The 24,231-nt window shown below is 41.5% G+C and overlaps 1 non-coding gene across 1 annotated transcript; it reads left to right on the forward strand.

Moving 5' to 3' along the window:
* The first annotated feature begins 4,448 nt into the window (after positions 1 to 4,448).
* trnae-uuc (transfer RNA glutamic acid (anticodon UUC)) lies at positions 4,449 to 4,520 on the forward strand. The gene has a single exon. It is a non-coding gene; the product is annotated as a tRNA-Glu (tRNA).
* Positions 4,521 to 24,231: the final 19,711 nt, after the last annotated feature.

Raw genomic sequence — 24,231 nt, forward strand, 5'->3', positions numbered from 1 at the left:
CTCGGGTAAATATATTAGACATCACCATCTTGCTAGAAGCCATTTTGCTGCCAAAGACAATTGCAGTTGTTAAGTGTGCAGCTCACAGGACTACAGAAGACCAAATCAGCAAGGGGAATAATTTTGCAGATAGAGTAGCAAAGGCAGCTGCAACTAAAACCGCTGTGCAAGCAATACAGGAAACCGCTGCTACCCCGCAGGCCACATTACGGGAAATTCAGTCAGGGGCTCCCGCCACTGAAGGCACCAGGTGGAGACAACTAGAACCTCCTGTTAACAACCCACACTGCTGTCAAAAGAGAAGGACGAGGAACCTGGGTACATCACACACACCGTAAGAAGGCTCCGACACCAGCCCCAACTCCAAGCAGCAGCACCCAAACAGACTAGGTCGGAACTGTGTTGAGTAGGGTGTTAACGGCAAGGCCTACCCTTTCGACACTCGGAACCGTCAAGAGACGGTAGAGAAAATCAGACACAGCTAACACAGTCAGAACATAGACTGAATATTAATATGGATGAAGAATCCCATGACTTATGAGAAGACTTGTTACCATTTCAGGGTCCCAACGCCACTGAAGCAGAATGATTAGCAGCTAAATGCCAACAAAATACAGCGTGTATGTCAGCCATTGTGCATGCCCAACATATCGAGCAAGAGTACCTGGTGTGCCAGCACACCAGTGTTCCAAGGACTGTAATCCCTCTGAAAAACGCAGATGTAGGAGAAGTGAATATGACAATCTCTATGTGCCAGGTTATTAACCAGACCTCAAACTGTCCCAGTCCCACTAACCCCGCACCACCGAAAATGATGCTGCATGTGGCAGCTAGTAAGGGTGAGATATTTGTATAGCAGATGAAGCAGCAGGTGCCGGAAGTCTGGTCCAGATGCATCGATTATGTGCAGGTGCACAGCAATGGCACTTGCAGTGACTCCAATAGCAGTTCCCTGTGGAATTGCTCCATGACAACCCTGCAGGGGTATTGGAATGTAATGTGGGTCGGTGGTTCGGTGGCCTATGGTGAATTGCCACAGAACTGGACTGGTTGTTGTTATCCAGCTGTAGTGCGCCCAAGGACGCAGGTGTATACACTTCCCCATGCCAAGCAGCACAGGGTGAGGAGAGACATAACCAGCACAGACTATTGTGGTAGAATTCTGAGGGACCCATGGACCACTCTCGGTGAAACCATTGGTTGGTCCCTTTTCCTGGGCGGTGGCACAGTAGCAGCCCTGCAAAAGATCAATGGCTTAGCTTATCAGTTACTGCAAGTAGTTAATGACACCTTAGCAGCAATAGGTGCCTTAAAGATAGAACAACAAGTGATAAGGGCAGCAGTGCTTCAACATAGAATGGTATTAAATGAAGGAAGGAGGAGTGTGCAAAATGATTAACACTTCCTGCTGTTTTTACATTCCAGATCTCAGCGCTAATATTACTGATTATATGAATCTTATGTGATCTGCCTTCACTCCGCAGCCTACAGTTCCAGTAGCGGCTGTAGCGTTGCCCATTCTGCTACTCATTCTTCTTCTTTTTCTTCTTCTTCTGTGTTTACCTCCTTTTTTGTCATTGCGTGTCAGACGTCTTTCTAGTGTGTTCACCATGCCAGCGCTCAGCGGCCATGCCAATGACCAACCCCAGCTCTTTGAAGACATTCTGCTCCCCAAGATGGGCGGTGCTGGTGATCCACATGAAGACATCGTAGTGCTATTTGCTGAATAAAAGTGTGATAATGTGTGATATAAAATAAAGGGGGGAAATGTTGTGGAAATTTACTTTGCTTTATTTTACTTTGCTTTATGTTTCTATAGTCACAGCATAACAGTCTGCAGATAAGCATGTGAGTCAGGTACACCAGCTGCTCACATACCATTCTAACCATAGAGATAGAAGAAGCCTTCAGCGCTCAGGCTAACCAAAACATGAATTAGCCGATACTCTGTAGGAGTCGTTTTTCTTTTTTTTCTCTTTCTTCTGTTCTCTGTATAAGGGGAGGGGGACCGTACTGCGCGTCAGTGCTTTTACTCTGTTATACAGGGGACAGAACTCAATAAACTTTTACTCTTTACTACTCAATGCATAAAGCTGTCTGTGTTTGATGTGCTCTCATTTTCCCACCACATCCATTTAGCAGTACTGAATAACCGAAATGGCTTAAAACAGCTGAGGGGATGTTTGAAACTGAGTGATAAGATGTTCAGCAATTTATATATGATAATACAAGGCAGTAAATTAAATTGGGCTGAACTGGACAATAGTACCTGGCATGAAAAGTATGTCGTAGAGAGTAACAAAAAACTCAACCTCTCACCTCGCGCTCTGAAATGTCTCCGTCACTGTCTGTAGTGTCCTCTAGGATACTGCTGCCCTCACTAAAGTGTGTCACCCTGACCGGGTCAAACATCTCTTGAACATAATGGAAAATCAGCTTCAAGTGCTGCACTGAGCAAGAGTGCACTGTAAATGGCCAGATATAAATGGCAATGTCAGTAGTAAATTTATATATGCAGTCATGGAACAGGACCTAGCTGTAGAGCACAGCTTTAAGGTGCATATTATGATGTGCTCTTACCAATCATCCTCCTGGCTGTGTTTTGCTCTTTTGGCCAAATGTTTCTCTTCCAAAGCAGACAGACCAGACTTGCTGCATATTACTCCGTGCACTATAAATAAACCACATGTATAATGTCTTGTAAACAATGGAACAAGGGAAATTTGAATTGTGACTACTCTGTTAAAGGGGCGGATAAGGCAACCCACCCAAACCCCCCGAAAGCTGTTCTGTTATCTCTAAACATTAACATTAAATATTCACATCATAACTCGACCCCGTGCAGTAGGGCAAACTCACTCGCATGGGGGAAAGGATTACAGACTACCTGTACTGCTGCCGCAACTCTGCGGCCATTCCAACAACATCCACATACATTCCAGCAACATCCTATTATAGGACACAGTGGGCTTAAATACACCCATTTAATAGCATGTTGGACCTTCTTTGGCCTCCAGAACTGCAGCAATTCTTTCTGGCATAGTTTCCACTATGTGCTGAAAATACTCTGCAGGAATCTTGGTCCAATCTTCATAGGATATTTTCTCTGAAATTACATGGAGGGACTGACATGTTCTAAACTGCCTGTTATACTCTTACAGCCGCTTTGAAATACAAAAAAAACATATTTATCTTCCACTCCACTCAAGGATGGCCACACTTGGAATTTCCCTTGGCACATTTAAAACATTGTGTGAGCCAGATAGCTTCTGTTTTCAACCTTCCAATGCTCTGAGTATTAGTGTTCTATGCATATGAGATGCTTCAACACGTCCATGCGTGTTGTAAAGAAACACAGTGTAAGCAGTATTAATGAAAGTGCATCTCTACCTCAAACTCACCAGTGTAACAATTACAGTTTGTGAAATCTAATTTTAAATGGCGATCAGCCTTCTTAACAAATAAGCAGAACTCACCTTGTTAAGTGTTTGTGTTTGTTTGTTTGTGTGTGTGTGTGTGTGTGTGTGTGTGTAGTTTTAAGCATAGCAAGGCACTTCAGGGTTGCCAGGTGGAGCCTTCCTGAAGACCCTGATACTGAAACAGCATTAAAAGCTGCAATGGCACTGTAGTTGTATTTATCTGCACTAATACAGCTTTGAACTATTGCACTCTTACATACAGTAAGTTTCTATGTACCGGTGTACATTTCTGTGTACCTTTAGTAACTAAAGGGATTCTATTCTAATATTACAAGTGCTAGAAGTGCTGAAACTCAAAACAGTGAAGAAACCAGTGGAGCTTAATGACTGGTCAGATGAAGAGAGTGAAGTGAGGAGTTTCCTTCAGTGTCTGCCATGTCCCAGCTGAGGTGAGTGTGAAGCTTTTATTGGTACTATAGGAGTTGTGTTTAACTTTGAAACTGATGGTGTCACAGCCATTTGTGGCCGAGAGTCTAGAAGAGCATAATTGGCTGTACTCTTAGGGAGAGAGGGAATGGCATACGCTCTCTCCCCTGTCAATTACAGAGACACCGTGCAATCAAGGGCGTCTATAAGTTCACGCGTCAGAAGGGGGAGGAAAAGACTATTTTCTGAGTACTTAGAATAACATTCCGTATTTTTTGGAGAACATTTTCTAGAGTGTTTTCATGTAGAGAGAGAAATGAGTGGCTAAAATGTCAGAAGCTTTAAGGAGACAAATGGGGAATACTATAACAGCTCTTTCCATGTGTTAGTGACACCAGCGTTCCCTCTTTTCCCAGATGGTAAAAAAGAGCCCTGACTCTTGCAAACTTCATTTTTTTGTAGAACAAAGAGAAAGATGAATAACTCGCTTTATGGCCTTTTTCCACTCATGCATACCAAGTCCAGTATGCATCCAAACACTGTCAGAATAGTAGGAGTGCAGACTTTGAAAAATGGTCTTCTCATGTAAACTCAGCAGCTTTGTCCCTGGTTGTCTAGTGGTTAGGATTCGGCGCTTTCACCGCCGCGGCCCGGGTTCGATTCCCGGTCAGGGAAAAACCTCTTTTTATGCTCATATAAAACGACAGATTCTGCATTAAAACATAAAGTTTGTGTGAGTTGGAGTTGAGCCGACAGCCTAAGGATGACTTTTTTTTTAAGTTTTAACTTCTACTCTACCAACTGAGTTATTGAAAGCGACATGCAAGTAATCCCACATGTCCAAACACCAGTATGTTGGCAAGAAACACAGCCAGTTTTGGATGTTTCAATTGTTAAGTTCATTTGACACAAAGAAGAAAGATCGCATTGTATAAGTTGTTCAGCTACAAACAGATATATCTTTTGATGACATTTGGAATCATACTGGACTTTGTGTACATGAATGGAGAAAGGCCATAAATGGTTAGAATAACATTCAGTGCTTTTGGAGAAAAGTTTCGAGAGTTTTGTCATGTAGTGAGAGAAATGAGTGGCTGAAATATCAGGCATTAAAAGTGCAATTTGCACTCAGGGAAAGAAAATTGCTTTCATGTGGACCGCATTGAGATATCGATCTGCCTGTGAAACAAAACACCTCTTAAGAGGCTAGATTTGTGCTCTCAAGCTGCGATGGTGGTTTTCTCATGGCTTCTAAAAGAAGAGGCTGTGGTCAGGGTGGAGTGAGTCTTTGATAACCAAGATTGTTGTTGTTTTGGCCTTCGAATAGACAATGGCATTACCCAGTGTCAGGTCTTTCTCAGTAAACTGCAGAGAATGATATAGAGGGCAAGAAATGGTCAAGCACAGTTTTATTGGGTGTGTGTCTATAAAAAACACTACAGCTCTCTGATACATTTTTGGTTCAAGATTTAATCATCATGCAAATGATTGTGATTAATGCTTTGTCTGTTTAATTCAAATATTATACTATAAACCTAATATTTTAATAGGGTTGGCAACTTTCTAGATCCGATTACTACATGTGTGTGAAGTACAGGTGCTGTAGCTATACGGTATACAATTGTCCACAGTAGCCTAATTATAATATATACAACCAAAAATCCATCTAAAATAAACACCAGAAACTGCTCAATAGGTAGGATAACAGCAGAACAATTGTCCCGCCGTATAAGCAAAATGAGAGCCTGCTAAGGCCGCCAAGAGGGTGCCAAAGACCATGTATTTATTTCTATTTGTTTTTTACCTATGTTATGTCAGTGGCAGCTCAGATTTCTGCGTAGGCCCCAAACAGGCTTGGGCCAGCCCTGGTATCACAGTGTCGTGCACTGGAAAACCATCAAGCCTGTTGACTATGCTACCAGTGTTGTTCATGTAACTGTGCAAATAAACTGCAAACACAATTACTTTTAGAAGTATCATCCAGTTTCTTTTCACAATTGCCAAAATGTAATGAATCACAGCCAGTGTTCTAAAACAGACCTGGAATGTATTCCTGGTTGATGTGCCCTGTTTCTAGTTCCAAAAAAAAAAAAAAAAAAAAAAATTGGTGGATGAATTTTCAATGAAAGTGCTTCACTCAGCAGCCATTAATGATTCTTATATCCAGTATGAATAAATTGAAATTCCTATCCTTGTATCAGGTGCAGCAATTATGTGTAACAATTGTGAAGCAAAAAAGCAATAGCAACATTTTAATATAACAATATAGGTAATATAGAACTTGATCTAATGATATTAATTAGGCTATGCAAATAACACAACTACTTCGGTAGCAGATCATTCATGCCTGTTGAATAGGCAGTTTTCTGCTTTGCAGATACTTGAAATCTTTTACTAATCTTTCCCCAAATCCAGTAGGAGCTGCCTTTTACATTAACATGCCAGGATACACGCTGACTGGATGTTTAATCTTTCTAATGGGTAAGCTATATTCTTATAGTCAAGAAAGATATTTTTTAATTATTAATCAGTTAAGGAAGTCAAGCTATTGCATTTTGCTGAGATGAAGGAATATTGCATAACCCTGTACTGGCCAAATAATTAGATTTGATGTTCTATTTTTTAGATTAATCCCATAACTGAATTATTCACATGGTTTTATAGCCATGGTTAATACTTGCTGTCAAAATGCTGAGGTTCGTAAGAACCTCTTTCCTTCATAAGGAAGCTTCCTGTTTTTGAAACAGGTAGTTTCAGCATACTAGCTCTTACTGCTCTCTATCTGTTTAACAAATGTTTTGTTGGATTTAACTACTTTCTACCTGGAAACTGGCAACTTCCATGGAAAACTATTTTATCATCACAAACTATATCTAAGGAACTACCACAAACATAAGTAATGTTAACATTTTGCTTTTTCATCATGACTTATGTTCTGCTTCAGAGCACTGAATGCAGCATGTTTATTCTTCGTCATTAGTGGCAGTTTTATCTGTGAGAAGTGTAGATGAATTGCTAGTCTGACAGACAGTACGCATCCAGACAGCAAGGCGAAAGGGTGACGTTACGGCAAAGTAGACGAGCTTCCACCAGCTCATGGGACCACTACACATCCCCAACATTAAGTAACAAAATCCCAGAGACCTTCTGCCTGTACTGGCCAGACTTCAGATCAGAAGGTGAGAGAATACAGTCATGTGTTGTGTGGCTCAGATTGTTCACACAGTTAGTAACAGTCCAAACACTTTAATTATACTGTACAGCATGAGACCTGGAAATGTGTGTCTGTGTTTTTGTGTGTGTGTGTGTGTGTGTCTTCTCCCCAGGCTGAGCTCCAGCTTTGTACTGTCCATCATCAGAGAGATCTATCAGACTGGCTCTGCTCACTGTGTGTCCAGCTTGTTGAATTCAGCAGAGAACTGCATCAACCTGAACAGCAGAGAGCTGGACTCTGTCCACTGTGCTGCCCTGCGCTTCACCCTCCAGCACTGCACAGCAGTCTCTCTCAGCCTGCTTTTCACCTCCATACCAAAGGCGGAGCTGGAGAGCATTGAGCCACTGCTCTAACACGTCTCCCGTCTCAGGCTTGAACTTTTCTCACAATCAGAATTTTAACACAGAACTGGTCTGTTTAGGGAGTGTTATATAAACGTTTATGTACGTTTATGTGTTTTTCATGAGTTTCCTCAAAAGTCATTTTGTGCCAGCATCATTTAGGTTTTATTGAGACTCCTGTCAGGTAATCAGCAATATCCATGGATATTTACTTCAGAATAAAATTAAATTTAGGTGAAATATTTATATTAACCTGAAATTAACTGCCCTGCCACTGTCTGTGTGTGTTTTGTTTTCTCCGTGTTGACAGGCTGCTGTTGCTGAGGCTGCTCCACTGCTACAGTGTCTCTGAACTACAGCAGGGGGCAGCAGCAACAGATCTGCTCCTCGCTCTGCAGCACAGACTGGATTTCTCCTGCTGCTCTGCTCTGGACCTCACAGCAGACACACAGAAACACACACTGACTCTGAGCACTGAGGACTGCAGAGTCGTCTCCATGGTCATCCAGAGAGTGAGCTCTCACACACACACACACACAGCTCACTCTACACGGCTGTGAGGGCAACTCTTCCCCATTTTACACACAGTCACCCTTCAGTAAGCCACTGACTCAACACCACACAAACTAGGGAAGCATTCTGGAAAAGGGAAAAGAATTTTATCATTTGAAACAAAATGTGTGTAAATAGCATTAATGTTAGTAGTTATGTGAGTGTGTTAGTGTTTTGTGACTCTACATGTTGGAGAATGTTGAGTGTGTTCAGCAGCAATAAAGCCATGCTGCTCCAGTTCCTGTCTCTTCTCTGTGTGGGGACTGATGTGGAGTGTGTGAGACGCGCTGTGGCTCTCTCCCGGGCTCTGGGTAAGATGGTGATCCTCAGTCAGACCCGGCTGGACCAGCAGGCCTGTAGGTCACTGGCACTGTTTCTGGAACATTCTGAAGGGCTGTCAGAACTGGACCTTAGCCACTGTCAGCTCACTAACCACTGCCTGCAGATGCTGTTCGCACACCAGCACAAAGCCCACATCCTGGAGTGAGTGGACAAGCGGGAGGAGGGATGTGTAGAGAGTCTTGATTGTTGAGTGCACAGTGAGCACTAACATAGATATAACACATTTTACTCTTTTTCTCACAATTTAACACAAAATCCGGCAGGGTGACTGAACATAGAAGCTGTGCGTGTTCATTGTAAAGCATTGTATGTTCCTTGAAAGGCTCTATATAAATTTAACTTTGCTCATTCAGTCATATCCTGTGTTCCTTCAAGGACTTTATTTTTCAAAAGCAAACAGCAAAAAGCTTGATTTTCTTGGTGATTTTATTTGGAAATGACGACCTCTCTCACTGGCTGCCTGGATCACTGATCACTGCCTGTACTTGGCAGGATGGATCTCTGTGGTCTACAGAATATCCAGACTGCTTGTAGAAACACATGTTCTCATTAAAAAGAGAAATAAGGCATAACAGACTCATTATGATTTACAGTTTCATGCCTGATAGATAACAAGTCATGTGTACAAGAACTGAAAGAAATGATATTTTGTTTAAAATGTCAAAATGCATAATTATCTGGCCATTAATGACTCAGGTCCACTGACACAAATATACTATTTATTGCTTTGCTTATTCATTCATTTGCTAATTCAATCATTCGTTTATTAATTCATTCGTTCATTACTTTAATTCATTGATATATAAATCTACAGGTGTTTGTACTACTACACGGTGATTTAGTAGAGGGAGGTGTGTTTGGGAATCCTGAACAATGTGGTAATTATAATCCATCTAATTTCAACCTCAGTCACAATGACATCACTGATGTGTCAGCAAAGAGGATCTATGATACCTTCTCCACCAACAACAATATTCACACTGTGAGGTAACTGTGTGTGTGTGTGTTTAGGCATTTAAAATAAGGTTGTATTTATTTTAGTTTAAAATTTCAAATTTAAAAGCCTATTTTGATTTTATAGGCTCTTCAACAACAGAATTACAGGCATACAAATCTTCCTCTCAGACAAGTGCTTTGAAGTCTGGTGATGTTGATGTGTTGTTGGCACTGTAATGATGAGATTTGATTTTTCTAGATTATTGGGACTATCCAAATTATATTTTTGTTTTAAGTGAAAAAATGTAATGATTAAAAAACAAATTTTAGTTATCTTATACATTTTAAGATTACATATAAAAATCAAATACTCAAAATTTATTTATAAAGTACTTTTTAAAATTGTATTTTATTTTATTTTATTTTATTTACAACAGGTGCTATTACAAAGCAGCTTTTCAAATGTCCAAGTCCAAGCCCCCAGTAAGCAAGCCAAGGGTGACAGTGGCAAGGAAAAGCTCCCTAGAGCATGAGGAAGAAACGTCGAGAGGAACCAAGACTCAAAGGGGGTCCCATCCTCCTCTGGCTGTTTAAAGAGAGACATAAATTAAAAAATGAAATAAGCATTTAATGTTTAGTCCAACTTTCTGGAGGTTCTAGACTTGTGTGCATGTGTCCGAGACCCAAGTCGCAAGAGAACGTCCATTAAGGGCAACAGAGAGTAGCTGGTTGGGGAGGAGGTGGTGTGGGCTACAACAGGGGACATCAGGGGATGATGGGAGTAGCCAAGGCATCTGAGACAGGATGAGGCTCAGTAACATCACAACATCAGGGGTAGGTGTACCTCGGCAGAGTCCACTATCAGTCCAGTGTATTAGAGCAATGATGTTTGATTCCTACTCAAAGAACATGTGATATTTCCAACATTCACTTTAGGTATCAATGAAGTTGTGACATCAAGCAAAGGAGAACAGTGAGACATGAGTAGACAAGCACAAGTTGGACCTATTAGGGACAATGAAACAAAACCTGAAGACAAGAAAACAGAAATGAAAGCCTGAGTGAGCTGAACTGAACTGAATCAAACTCCTACCGCTATATGGACTTAGCTCTGTAATATAGTTGAAACTGTAAGTTGCTATAGATAAGCGTGTCTGCCAGATGTCTGCTCACATTAAGCAGTGCAGTTGTGCAGTGTGAACATGACATCTGTCTTTTACAGCAAAATCTAATTATTTTATTATTCTTTAAATGTCTTTAAATGTCTTCATGGTCTAGCAACTCATAATGGCATTAGCACTTGAAAGCAAAAAAACAGAAAAAAAAAACAAACCAACAGCAAAACAAAAACATCTCAAAACACACTTATTGCATTGAGTTCTGTTTAGATGACTTTTGATTTTATATTAACACATCTACTGTTATCTATTTACCTTTTCCTTTTATCATTATATATGTCATTTTATTTTTTATCCTTTGTGCAATTAGTCTCTTCTCAATGCGTTTTATTTTTTGTGTGCAGAGAGAAGGGGTAAGAAGATGCATATACAGAGGTCTGGACTAGCCGTGCTGTCAAAGGTTAGGGGAAATGAAATAAATAAATGTTCCAAAATGTTTTTTAAATAGTTTAGTATCCAACATTTTAAATTCTAACATTTATGGTTACCCCCAGCAGTGATCAGTGGTAGCTCAGTGGTTAAGATACTTGACATGTAGTCAGAAGCTTACCTGTTCCAGCCCTACTGCTGCCAAGTTGCCACTGTTGGTTCTCTGAGCAAGGCCCTTAACCCTCAATTGCTCAAGTTATACTCACTCGTAAGTCACTTTGGATATAAGTATCAGGTAAATGTATGATTGTGTTTTTTATAATCTTGTACACATAAATGTCATATTCAACCAGAATATGTAAAACACACTGTCAAATCGTGTTTATAAAAATACGTTTTAGTTGTAATTAATTTCTGTAGCTTCATGTCACTTATGCTGATATGGTTGTTGGCTCAGACAACAATGGCCACAAGAGGGAGACAAAGAGCTTCCCTAGTAATCAATGAAAACAGGCATACCCTGTAACTGTATGCTATACTATTCTTTTATTTTATATTTTTCCTTGATGTCCACTTACAATGTTTGCATGGCTTTATGTTCCAAAAATAATCATAATCTATTTTACACAAATATTTTCCAACCTGTTTATCTTGTAGAATTAAATAGGACATGTATTACATTACGAATAAAGAATTCTGCGCTGCATACACTTAGACATCGGTAATATAACTTGCAGTTATATAACTTCTAGTGAAAATCCTTGAAGCAGTCAACACCATCATCTGAGTAAGCTCCATTTAACCCTCTGAAGTTAAATAAAGAATTGCAGCTAAATGTGTGAACATTATCACGTGTCAGTTCATAACAAGTTAAGCTTCATAATAAGTCACGAAGTCAAGAAAATTCATACCTAAGCATTACCTTGTTTGATGTGTTTATTGATGTATTTGGGTATAACCAGGTCATTTGCCTGTTTTTATGTATTGATCTTTATTGCTCCAAAAAACTACTCACGTCTTCCAATGTTCTTGATCCCCACTTGTAAGAAATAGTAAATGGACTAATCCTAGTTGTGGATAAGTATAAGACTAAACAGCTGTGAACTAATTCCACACGAGGGGAGTCATCACTGGAAAGGTGTCCTGGTGCGAGGCGTGCAGTGGTCCCTGTCCTGCGAACACAGAGAGACACAGAGGCGAGATACCAGTTAAAAAGGTTTGAGAAAGTACATCCTCCACTGACAAGATTCTGTTGTTTAAATGTAAATGGAACAGGTCTGCTCCTTCTCTCAGCCAATATAGAAACAGCTAACCGCACTACAACAAGTACACAAGGTGTAATGAACTTGCTATGAGAATGATCTCAGTAAGTAACTCAAAAAGGAAAGGAGCTTCTCCTTCCTGTTTTCTTTGTTCTCTTCTTGTTAGTGTTTGTATTTGTTCTTTCAAAACACTCCTGCACTCATTCCTCACACTAAAACATGAACCTGGTGTTGTTTACACAGTGACTGGGTGTGAGGCATCTGATCCATGATTTCCCCCTGGGGTCACAGGTCTCGTTTGTCGCCTTTTTTTTCTCCTTAAGACAAAAACAAATTAAAATAAGAGCAGAAAAACTGAGCAGAAATAAACAACTATTAAAATTCTAGATGCACTGTGGAATGTTCAGAGAAAAACAAGACACTCCAGTCTCTATTGTATTTAATATGTGGTATTTAACTGTCAATATGGGGACATTACGACAAGGGAGTGTGCTCAGCTGACCTGTCTATGATTTTATTTTATTTTATTTTTTTAATCCTAGTCTTTGATTAAGTTAAGGAATTTTTCTTTCAAAGAAGAGAAAAGGGATGGAACATGTGAAACACAAACATAAAAATAGGTATGCATTTATCTAATAAACTGATGACTACGATTAGGTGAGACAAGTTTTAGGATATAATAATAAGTGTATTATTTCCATCACACTTTTCACCTGAGTCTCCTGTGTTTCTGGATAAAAGAAAGTAATATAACACAAGCAGTTATACAATTTCCGAAAGGCATATTATTTAGAAATAAAGAAGAACTTGGTTATTATTTGGTTATTAGGACACATGAGGAAAGCATTTTAGTTGCATTCATTTTGCCAAAGACATCCATGACTGAAACAAGCTTCCTGTCACCACTGACCACCCTCCTAGCGTTCATGTCTCCACGGTTTCCCTGTCTAGTGTCTTTATTTTGATTTACTCCCTTGTTGTGGTTCCATTCCTTCGTTTCGTTTTCTGCACCCCTCATAATTTGCACTTGTGTCTGGTTTAATGCTCATTTGACCATGTTTTTAAGCCCTGTTTTAGTTTAGTCTTGTTGCTATTTATTGTAAGTCCAGCTGCTGTTTGTTAATCGAGGCTTCCGTGCATGTGAATATAAGCCTGAATGTTTATCCTCGCCCCAATGTTATAGCCTGCATCCCTGGTTTGTCTTCGTGCGCTTTTCTTTACTTTAGTTTATCATGAATTCTCGGACACTCCATGTTAATAATTTGACCCTGGACTTTGGATTTGCCCCTAATAAATCTCACTCTTTTCCACACACTGCTCATCGTTACACTTCCCCAACCTACTATATTTACATTAAAACTCCGTCAACAGCAGTCTTTAACGTTGAGGGTTTTTTTAATCTGTGTAAAATTACATAATTTCTGCTGTTTCAGAAGTGAAGGATTTGCGTGCTCTAAATTTTCACCATGCCAATGCACAGAGGTTTTGGTATGGAGATTTTATCCCGATCTATAGGAGCAAGTGTGATGGACTATAACGTTGACGAGAAAGAAACCATCCGTTTCGCCGCCGTTTATGTCCATAGATGCTGCTATTACCAAAACTAGTACTGCGCTGATTCTTAGAGGACGGTTGATTTGACCGGATGTCGCAGCAGTACGGCCGACTACTCCTGATCATAACGTATTCATGACAACTCAGCCCTTTTTACGACTGAGGTGCTCACACGACAACGCGTGATCTTGCACCTTTTATGTGTTTTAAGAAAAACGCTCAGTGTTTTAAAGTGCAGCAGCGAATTTTGATCTAACGCGTTACTAAGCTCTGTGAGCAGAGTAATTTCTCCCATTGTGTTGAAATGAACAGGTGTCTGTTATTAGTTCAAGCATTGTATGTTCTTTGAAAGGCTCTATGTAAATGTAACTTTGCTCATTCAGTCATATCTTGTGTTCTGTCAAGGACATTTTTTTGAAAACAAACAGCAAAAAGCCTGACTTTCTTGGTGATTTTATTTCTCTTACTGGCTGCCTGGTTCACTGATCACTGCCTGTCCTTGGCAGGATGGATATTGTGTGTCTCTGAAAATGTATTAATATTATTAGTATGTGCCTAACGCTCCTCTCTATTCCAAAGCTGACCCGATTTCCATAATTCTCGTATTGCATAAGACATTTATTTCCATTATATGTTTTAGCATTCAGGTGGTCATTTTTCTTTTCAACAGTTATTGGCGTGATCCAATAGATCCAAAGTCAAACGAGTACGCACATCATGTGTTGAACCCATCCATAGTATTTTTCTGCTTATCTAATATGCCAATATTTTCTCGTAACCATCCCACCAAGTACGAAAAACACCCAAACCTAAATGCTTAGTAACTAAAGTAAAGCTTGTGTCAGTGTCTTAATTTATATTCTGCATTAGTTCATCAAATGGTTATTTATTGAGAGTGAGTCTGTATTTTGTATTTGAAAAAAAATAAAACTGTCAGCATTCAGCAGGTTTGTTGTCAGGTTTGAAGGCTGTGGTTGTGCTATTTTTCTGGCCTTTCTGGTCAACTAATTTCTGTACCCAGTCATTTCATCAAGGGAGGTGTGTTGCTATTGAAATGTCTAACTTCCTTCATCTAGGGAATTCATGACATACATTAGAATTACATTTATTATAGCTGCAGGTGGCAAGTAAAGGGTCCAATCATTTTATCACATCTGCACAACTTGGTTGCTGATGACATCCCATATAAAGTTCACCAGCCTTTGTGGTTGGTTTTGAGGTTTTGTTTCCAGGAATGTTGTATTTTGAAACCAATCTCTCAATTTTCTCTGCTGAATTGCTTTATATAAATATTATTTTTCTGATTCGACATGACTAAGAAATATAGTTTCCCCAGAAGGTCAGTTCACCCCAAATGTACTTGCATTCACAGTATGTTCATATACACCATTGAAGTTTGGTGATAATCTAACACTCTATGGCTAAGTTTTAGCCTATTAATAAAAATCCTGCTCTTGGGGATTGATAGTTAAATACACATATTTTTGATCATTATTTACAAGAAGATCTGCATTTTTTATATTTAAAAGGTATCTCTAGATCAAAAGGTCACTGACTTGTTTGAAAGGTGCATTTGCCCAACTAATTTAGGTATCAAAAATCAGGCTAAAAAAAGGTTTACGAAACGTATTGAACTTTTTTTATGAAATAGTCACAAAGTATTGCACTGTATAAACTGCATTTCTCATGCACAATTGGTACACAATGGGATTGACTCATTTTTCTGTTTTTAAATACCTTTTCATATGTCAGAGGGGCTCTGTTGGCAAAAATGTCCTATAATTCCCATGCTAGCTCAAAGTCCATAAATCAATACTCATGTCAAGTTTCATAAGAATTACTCAAAGAAGTCTTAATTTTTTTTCAGCTGTTTTGAATGAATCAGTACACCTTGGAAGGATCGATAGGTATGTAAGTGCCATATACCATACAAATATCAACATGTTTCAGTCTCATCAACATTTTGATACCAAATTTGGGAAGATTGGAGAAAGGTCCTACGACTAGTGTGTTACAGTTCATCAGCAACATAAAAAGTAGTAGGATATTTAAATTTAAAGTAATTTCTACAAGAATCAACGTTATAGAAGTCCACTGAAGCCAGTTCTATGATTAGCCCATTACCTGAAAAACATTAGCCAATGTTTGAGTCATCCTTAGGAATCCTTCAGCTTGCTTACAGAAGCAGTATGCAAAATTTCATCTTGATCAGAAGAGCAGTCATTGAGAAACAGTTATTTGCATATTATAATGCCCCATATTGACAAAACTGCTACATTTGGTAAGCTACCTCAAAGTCAATACTGGTATAAGTCTTTTAAATTTCATGAAATCTGAACATGTCCTTCAGGAGTGACAGCTAGTTAAAGTTAAAGTTAAAGCCTGACCTATGTACTACTAATTTGTACTACTAATATTAGACTGGAATAGGACAGCTGTATTTTTTATGTCAGGTTTTTGTTTAAATAATTATTGAGATTCAGACTCTTGCAAATATTTTGACACCAATTTCACTCAGATTGTGTGAAAATCCTAGGACTGGTTTGAAATTAGCAAAAAAATAAAAAAACAAACAAACAAAAAAGTGAAATCTAATGGGCAGAGCCTATCTGAATTCAGGAGAAGCCAAGGAAGAATAAAATAAAAAATAAATAATATTATTTCTATATTCACCTCTGTCTTTTCTTTTGAACATCTGCAAATGTTAAATATAGTTTTGCATGCAGTTCATAAAGGAAAAAGCAAAAATACAATAGAGTCAGAACTTTTGTTTCTTTGTCACACAGTTTTATTATTTTTTTGAATTATTGTATTGTCTTTTAGCACACGTTGGCAAATGTGTCCATCCTCTTGTCGATTGTCCTTGGACTTGTCCTCGGCCTCACACAGCCAGGTGAAAAAGGCTGTCACGGAATTGAGGGCCACACCTTTGCCTCTTGTTGTGCTTGGACAGCAGCTGCTGGTGCACCTTCCTCTGCTCCTCCTGCTCCTCAAGTTTGGCCTCCTTATGAATCTGCTCGATGGTCTTGGGCCCGTGGTCAGCTCGCCGCGACACCCAGTTATTCTAGAAAAGCAAAATCAGCAGATGCATACTTTTGCATCACCATGCGCTGGAATGGCAAACACAAACACACAAACACAGGCAGAGTCTCTAACCAGTCGCAGGTCGATGACGTCCTGGAGCAGGAACCGAATGCGTGAGGAACCCCTCCTCTCCTTCACTATCTTTTCTATATATTTAAAGTAATGATCCATTTTTGGCTGAGAGAGAGAGAGAGAGAGAGAGAGAGAGAGAGAGAGTGTAAGAGAAACGTCGACAAATTTCAGATATTCTTCACCTTTCGATTCGATCAGGTGTGCTCTCAGCTGAACTCATGTCACAAGACGTTTATGACTCTTATGTAAACCCTGCTGCCTTGCACGTTGGTCAGTGCTGTAAAGCAGTTCACTGCCACTGTGGGTGTAGCTGTGCTGTCATCAGCTGCACTTGGCTTTGGGGAATCCAGGGTGCAGCAGCAGGAGGTGGCAAACGTGGAGGAGGCTGTGAGAGCAAAACCTTCTAACAGCTGACCAGTCCTGAATAAAAGCCTTTCATTTTGTCAGCTGCAGTAGGAGCAGAGCTAACAACCACACTAACAACTTCACTAACAACATGAACTTGGACACTTTCAAAATCATTGCCAAGGCCTAATAATACACTGATATCAGCACAGCATGCTAGTCGCACTATAGATGATGATCCTAATTAGTTGGCTACCCTGTAGTCAGAGTGCAGGCAACAGGCAAGCAACAGAAAACACTGACGGCAAAACTTTTATAAACAACATTTCAACATGCTTGTTTTTTGGTTAAAAGCGTGCATGGAAAAAAAAAACACAATAAAAAAGACCAGGAAACTTGAACACAAATAACTGTCACACTAGTTGGTGACTGAACTGTCAACATCACAACTGCCATTCCTACTAGAGACAAAATTGACAGTCAATATACAACATCCAAAACTTCTTCATCCAGTTTCGATGTGTAAAGTACTTGTTGTGAAAAACGCAACACAGACCAAATCTGGACAAAATCCGCACAGCCGCTGCACTGCACACTAGCACTCATCTACACATGCGCCGTAAACCTTTACATGACATATTAAAGATAAACCGATGCAAGTGCTGAGCATCTGCTGAGAATATTAAATCAACCCAGACCAGGCCCGCGGCCTGCTTACCCTGGCCTTCTCCAAGTCCAGGTCTTTGCCGATGGCTGTGAGGAGGTGGCACAGACGCTCCAGGCTCTCCTCGCTGTGGTTCATGAACAGCTTGACCACACAGTCGTGCATGATGGCCTCTGACAGCATGTGCAGCTTGAACAGCTCCCCGATGAACTTGATGTTACCGATGGACCTCCTGTGGGCCTTGTCCTTCGCCTCCTCCAGATCCTCCTCCAGCCTCTCCCGCTCGCTGGCCTTGCGAGGAGTAACCAGAACAAAGACAAAAGCAAGAAACAGCGCGTTTGGACCCGATAACGACCAGGCCGCCTCCCAGCACTGCTGCCGATTTCAGTCCCCTTTCTCCTGATCTGTGGGTTGGTGAGTCGGGTAAACTAGACAGGAGTGCTGCTTACTGAAGTGGCCGCTTCCAGCTGGTGCCGCAGCTTCTCCAAAACATCATCGTTGACCTTGTCCTTCTCAAACTCCTTCTGACAGCGGTTCAGCAGCAGCTTTTGGAAACCCACAGTGCTGGTGGGCTTGTCTGCCATGGGCACTTTTAACTACACAGGAAAGACATGTAGGAGAAACACTTGGGTATAAGACAGTGTTGAGAGTTCTGTTACTAAATAGAAGCTGATTAAAGCTCCATGTCAGTTTAGAGTGGTTCAAACAGAGTTCACTTCTGTGTGGCATTTGCCTTTGTATGGAACTTCAGCAGCAATGTATGGGAACATGTTACTCACCATAGCCAGGCAGCTGCACATATTGCCATAGACCATAGAGAAGCTGGGCTCATCGATGGCTTTTTCAAAAACCAGATCAACCACGCCTTTGAGGCGCTCCTCTGTGTCGATGGTGAGGTCCATCACCTGCTTCATCAGCTGGTTAAACATCTGCGGTGTCAGTTTGTTCAGGATACTGCGCACCTTCTGGAAAAGCTCCTGGAGAGGAAAACAGACTACCGACTAAGCTTTCCATTACAAAGATCCCAATCTTTTGTTAAATTCAGCAGTTCTTCCACATAATGACTAACTCCTCACTTTCACCAAATATTTACTCTGCCATTTGGAACTTCGTCATGAACAAAAATCACTCAACTTTGCTATATAGACCGATAAAGGCATCATACATCAATCACACTTTCCGAGAAGTGTAGCACTGGCAGCAAACAGTTTATCAAATCTTATCAACTAAAACCCCTCATGTGCTCCAAATTCAAATTAAAAGAAAACCCATTAGAACCAGCTACAAGAATTTAAGATTTAATCAACATATAACTCCTACAAAAAAAAAAATATATATATATACATAATAACCAAATCTGATCCAATAATAACCCTACCGACCAGACAATGCAATGAAGATCTGTCAATCTCTCCAAATGCTGAATTGCACACAAATTTGCAAGAATATTTTTAACACAACCATTGGGTGTTAACCTATAATATATACAAGATCATCCACAGAATACACTACAATATCTACAATACTCTCTCACCAAAATCAACACCACAATCAACACAAGGAACAACAAGCACACAAGATCTGGTCCTCAGTATCATCACACCCCCTGTTTACACTAGAAACCAATGTCCCCCTGCATAGCTACATTCCTGCACACTCCCCGCACACCCACCCAATTAAACAACGACTCTATAATTTAAATATCCAATTCTTGAAGAGCATATCGCAAATAAAATTAAGTAGCTTTCAAGCCAACCATAACAGGCTGTGACTCTGAAATCTGAAAACAGGGCATGGCGGAGTGAGGTGCTGACCTGAGTTTTCTGGGTCTCGGGGTTCTGGGTGTTCTCCCTTTTCATGCCAGGCTTCCAGGCATTCTCGGCCTTCTTCAGCTGCACCTCGTCGTTCATGGACACGTTGGTGATGATCTTGCGGGGAGGCAGCCGTCTCGGGCCTACACTGAGCAGCTGAAGCAACAAATGGGTGCTCTTTATTATGGGCGGTAACATTGTCACAAAGACCTCGGTCACAAAAGATGACCAGGCGCTCATTTATTTGTGACAGAAGAGAAGGGATGAGCGGAGAGACCCACCGGTGCACCCCTGCCTCCAGGAATTGCCCTGCTGAAGTCTGCAGAGGCTGGGTTGAAGCCTGGGTCTCTGGCGATAAGGCGAGGGCCCACCTGCTGCAGGGGCAGCTTGTTTTGTTTGATCTAGAAAAGAACAGAGTCAAGTCGAAGTCCATCAGCCCCTCTCCATGGAATGGTTTTAAAGCTCCCCTAAGGCCAATGTTTTAGCAGGCTTACCTTGTCCAGTACCACATCAGAGATGGGAGGAAGCCCCTCTGGCTTCTGCATGCAGGCAGGCATGAACTGGAAGGCCAACAGGAAGTCTCTATCATACTGCCTCTTCCCATCCTTCAGCTCTGGCTCTGCATGCAGAGAGGGGTACAGTGAGCACCTGGAGAGAGGAATCACCTCTCTGTCAGGACACTGGGCCTGCCCCACAGGAGTGTCCTCTTTTGGCTTCTTCCAGGTGTTGGATAAACTAATAGCTGTAAAACATAACAAATCGGTCTGGTGTCTTTTTAGTGTCCTAACATAGCATGTCATGCATGTGGTTATTTACCTTGACTCAAGCTTTGCCTAAGCTTGGACTGTAAGATGGACTCCACTTTATCCTCCAGCAAGACCTCTGGCTCCTTCCCAGTCTCTTTCAGCTCTGCCCCAGTGGAGGCTCCACAGGCCTGGACTGCCTCTATAACAGCCTGGCCTGGGAGAGTGAGGCCTGAAGGAGCAGCAGTGCTGGAAGGCAATGAGGGCGTCAGCGTGCCTGAGGCAACCGCCTCTCCGGCTGCTGGACTTGCAGCCTTCGCCGGACAGTGGGCCTCCAGGGCCAGGCTGACACTGACATTCCCCTGCTCTGCTACCTGGCTGTTCAGCTGCTGGGATTTGAGGTAGAAAATGCGAGGATAATGAGGGTGTGGACATAAAAACTAGCAAAAGACAGAAAAGATGGAGAGAGAGAGATAGAGAGAGAGAGAGAAAGAAAGAGAGAGAGAGAGAGAGAGATACTGCACACACATGCAGAAGAAGGGGAATGGCAATGAGGGTGGGGGGGTGAGCACAGCACAGCACAGCACAGCACAGCACAGCACAGCATAATTAGAGAAGTGAGTAGAGAAAGAGACAAAGAGAGAGAGAGGAAATGAGAAAGCACAAGAGGGCAAAAGATCCAGCCGCAAAGGCACAAAATGTGTGTGTGTGTGGAGGAGGGGGGGGGGGTGAAGACACAAAGACAGCAAGAGATAGCAGACAAGCATGGGGTGCTTAAATAAATGGGCAGGAGAAATAGAGAAAGAGAGGAAAGAGGAACACTGTTAACATTTAGGGAAAGAGGACACAAAGTAAGTGCAACAGCGCAGTAGTGAGTGTTCCCTTTACAGAGAGGCCTTTCCTCAGAGGAGCTGAGGTGCTCAGGGTTTGGCTGAATCCTTCTTACAGGGCCTTTATGTGGGCTGTCTGTGTAGAGGGAACACGAGGGAAGATCAGGAGGATTCGAGTGGCTGTGAGGGAGAACTAAGATGGAGGCAGACGAAAGAATAGGCACGGCAAGTCGGAACATCAAAACACATCTGAGAAGCCTTCTTAAATCAGAACAGCCACAATCACACAAGCTACTGGAACCAGTCAAATATGACGGAGGAGGGTCAACGGTGTGACCGAATCACTGAAGAAGGAAGAGAGAATGGCCGGAAATCAAACTACACCATCAGATTTTGTTGCTGATTGTATGATGCTTTTAATAGGACAAGACAATGAAAGCCAGCCAAACAACCAAACAATCAACTCAGAGCTCATTATGAGGGAGGACTAGATGAGAGAGTACTTTGACCTGTGGAGTGGATCACGCGAAGCAGCGGCCTGCAGCCGATCAGGGGCTCGGGCTGCGGGACTGAATGGCTTACCTGTGGAGCAGTAGGGGTAGTGCAGGGACGTCCCACTGGTGGGCTTGTGCTCTGGCTAATGCCTACTCCTGACATGATCTCCTCTGTGATATCCTTGCCATCCTGGTTAGGGTCTCGGATACGGATCTTAGCGAACAGCAAGTTATTGCATCTATTAAGTCAATCTACAATTAAATTAATTTCACCTCTGAGGCATGGGGAATACTCACTGTTTTCTTTACCCTCTTAGTGGGTGGAGGCTGCTGAGCTGTATGCACTATTATAGATGGAGATTTGGTGTATATGGTCTGACCAGGATAGTATGAAGGCCCTGCCACTAGTGGTGACCAAAAAAAAGCACTGGTTTCAGTTAGAGAGCAAAAGAAAAACCAGTTTCAGCCAGCGGGAATACCCAGAAGAAAGGTCTCTTTATCGGTGAGAGCACGCATGTGTGTTTCCCAGGTGGGGGTAGAGAAAGGGAAGTCCAAACTCACCATATGCTAGTGGGCAGTCTGCAGGAAAGAGCCCAGGGTAGAATGTACTGGGTCCTGTGGGCTGGACGGAGTACTGCTGGGGATGTCCCACGTAGGGAAGGCCACTGTGGTGATACTGAGAATGAAACAGAACAGCAGAAGTAAAGGGCCTAGCACCAGACATGGCCATTCATATAGGACACTCCTAAAAGAGATATTCGAAGCAGTAAACAAACAAAAAATACAAAAACATTTAGTTTTTACACTGAAAAAAAACTAAACTAGAACTTCTCATTTCTGCTTCCAAGATAAAACATATTTTTATCTACACATTTTAGGAGCAGTTTATTTATTGCTGGCCAACCTGTTTATAGACAGATTTTCAACCCATTTGCTACACTGTGTACATATTTGCACAGGCGCTTTTCTCTGCTCTGGGTACCTGAGGCACGTAGTACTGGAGTACGTAGTACTGGCCGGTCTGGGATGAGGTGAAGGGCATGGGTGTCAGGAACATCATGATGGGCTGGCTGGACACGGGTCGAAAGGAAGCGCTGTTACTTGGAACGGCAGGCTGGGCTGTCTGCATCTGAGGGATCTGGAAAAGCTGGGAGAGGAGAGGAGTGGAGAGTGAGGGTCACAGAGCAGCGTGGCGTATGCCGCAGCAGCCGGCTCAGACGCTCGGAGTGAAGACTTTAGTCAAGAGTTGAGTCGTGGACTCTACAGCAGTTGTACTGGGAATGTTGAGGAGATATATACATAAAAAAAAAAAGTTTAAAATTTTCAAGGGATTTTGAATGTCCTATTATGCTAGGCATGCAAGATACAAAAAGAAAATCTTTCAAGAGTCTGTTTCACATGCATGGCACTAATACAAGGGTGAATGAACTAGCATGAAAAATTAAACAATTACAATGATGGATGCAGCTAATTAGCCATTATTGCAGGAGAGAGGATATATATGTAAAAGACAACTAATCTTGAATGTAAATTTGTACTGATAACCTGAGTCTATCAAAGCCAATGCTGACAAAATATGACATGAGCTAGAATTCAGAATGTGACAAACCCCCATCCCAGTTGGCTTTGATGCTCAGAATGGGAACATAGTGAGGGAATTCCTTCTACATGAGAAACGGTAAAATGAGCCTAAGAGGTGATTCTCACATACTGTCTCCCACCGAGCTGTTGCCATCTTAACATTTTCTGGACATAAAATCCTCCCTCCAGCAGTTATGCATGCAGGCAGAAATGAACCTTTGTATGGGCTCCTGGGTAATGGAGCAGCCATACCATGTCCAAAACAGATTATTAAAAAGCACTGGAGTCCAAAGGAAATAAAAAGAAACAGACTAAAAAAGACTAAACATAAAAGACTAAACATAGGTGCTGGCATCCTCCGAACTGGGGAGCAGAGTGGAGCGCAGGTGCACCACTGAGCTACTGGAATGTCTTTCAATGCATTTTTTGAAGACTGCAAAATTACCTGAATGGATCTCAATCCTCCCTTGAATATTGAAGCAGGAACGAGAGAGAAGCTAGTGGAAGAACGCACTAATGGGTGTAAAGGGTCAGAGAGACTGTAACACACTCAGATACACTGGCACACACAATTTAAACAAATCTTTAAACAAATTTAAACCAAAACAAGTTTGTTTGTTTTTTTTAAATGACGGAATTGAACACTGTTGTTACAGTGGAATTGTGAGGTCAGAGGCAGAGCAAATGTGTTCCACTAACCTTCCTGGCCCTTTAAGTGCACTACTGCAGATAGACTGAAAACAAATTTCACCTAAATAAAATCACACTGCAACACTGAAAACATAAACACAGACAAGCACTGAATGAGTGGTAAAGGGCATTAAAGCCTAAGTATTACATGGAGATCACCGCTCACATTTTCAATTCTTTCCTTTGACAAAACAACTCACATCAACAGCCAAGGCACTGCACTGCCTTTCTAAAAGGAGATGGCAGATGGCACTATCAATTAGCTTCACTCAAAAATGGGAGAAAACAAGGAATGCGGCATGTTATGCGCTCGTGCACATAGTT

Source organism: Electrophorus electricus, unplaced genomic scaffold (genome assembly GCF_041902795.1).
Source record: "Electrophorus electricus isolate QZ-2024a unplaced genomic scaffold, ASM4190279v1 Scaffold34, whole genome shotgun sequence".
Taxonomy (NCBI): domain Eukaryota; kingdom Metazoa; phylum Chordata; class Actinopteri; order Gymnotiformes; family Gymnotidae; genus Electrophorus; species Electrophorus electricus.